Below are 1,823 nucleotides of genomic sequence, written 5' to 3'. Positions count from 1 at the left end.
TCACATGCTGCTTTTCCATCGAGGACGCGCACAGAAAGAGCTACAGACCAAACAAAACAAATTCGACTAAAGTTACAGTATTTGATTCAACTGTACGTCTATGACACCAAAATATGCATTACAAGGTTACACAGGTTAGAGTGCTATTTACATCCCTTTTGGTTTTTCAATGATACTCCTATCAAGTATGATCTATTCTGTATGCATACTGTTAACATTTCTAGATTTGCAGATTTGAAGTTCTATTTTTTTAAACCAAAACACACACACACACACACACACACACACACACACACACACACACACACACACACACACACACACACTTGTATCAGATTTATGCTGTCTATGCCTTTCATCCAGTGCTCCACCAAATAGACTTTGCCCTGTCACCCTCCAGTTCCTCATGTGGCATGTTCCTCTCTGCCCAAAACATTTATATATACTATTTTTATAGTTTTTAGTTTATTTTTTGACTGTGCCTAACATTTTCAAGAATATGAAACTTAAGGACAGATAATTTTTCAAAAGCTAAAGTGTATCGTTGTGAATTGAATCAGTGTGCAAACTTTACACATCGTAGAAAGGAGAAAGTGATGTTCTGAGTTGGTATGTCTTCACCTCACTCCACCAGACTGACAACACTTTCACAATGTTACTGCGAAGTGTGCAATTTCAGGGTGGTACAGTATTCTACACCGTGATGTAAAAACATTGTTTTAATTGTAATTAGAAAGTTGGTAAGATTAACGATTTTAGATTTATATTTTATGCTGTGCCCAGCTCAAAATTAGCATTTTAACATTACCAAGATGTGTGCATTTGAGGAATTTCAACTAGAATCTACTTCACACTCACTGGCTTACAGATGGTTTTGGTTATTTTCCTGAAGTAGTTTGGAAATGTATCTCCAGTCAGGCTCCTCCTCCCATACCACTGTTTGGCAGTTACACACATAGCCTGTGATTCAGCTCTTGCTTTGGAAGAGAAAAAATATTTCCCCTATATTAAACCCCCAAAATCAGTGTTTGTTCAGAATTCACTCCTCATTAAATATCCTCTTTGCTATTTTGCCATACAGTCCTTAAAATGTTGGTTGTTACATTTCGCTATGACAAATTTAAGCAAAGCTTTGGTTGTCACTTCCCAGAACTGGGTGGCACTGTGTGTGTGTGTGTGTGTGTGTGTGTGTGTGTGTGTGTGTGTGTGTGTGTGTGTGTGTGTGTGTGTGTGTGTGTGTGTGTGTGTGTGTGTGTGTGTGTGTGTGTGTGTGTGTGTGTGTGTGTGTGTGTCAGAGTTGCAGACTTTGACTTAGGGAAATGAAGGCATTGTGTAGCTTTGCTATTCCTTGTGAATTTATTTTTTAGGCCAATTAAAAAAAAATAATCAGTGAAAAGCTTAGCATATACTATATGGATTCATCGGGTTCTTATAATATGCTAGTGGCTGTGCTTAACCAGAAATAACTGCCTGTATTCAACATTGAGTGCTCCAGGTCATTGTAAAAATTACTCATGTTTACTTAGTTAGTCATTCTGAATAACTCTTACAATTGTCTGGGTTTTGTCTTAGGTGCTAGCCACACCTTTTTCTAGGCTATTGGTCACTTCAGAAAGGTGAGCACATGGTACCACCTCAAACACGGTTATATTCTGAGCCCTGCCAGTAATCTCTGCAAGAGCAAACATTGTGATATTAGTATTTGAGTACTATAGTGTGCAAAAATATGAGCACTTGCAGGTTTTTGTTGTGGCACAAACTTTTTTTACGTCTTGGAAGTTAAATTAAAATACACTTAAGGGACTCTCTGCTGTGCAACGAAA

The sequence above is a fragment of the Perca flavescens genome, chromosome 20 (genome assembly GCF_004354835.1).
Source record: "Perca flavescens isolate YP-PL-M2 chromosome 20, PFLA_1.0, whole genome shotgun sequence".
NCBI lineage: Eukaryota > Metazoa > Chordata > Actinopteri > Perciformes > Percidae > Perca > Perca flavescens.
Note: the sequence above shows the minus strand (reverse complement) of the source record.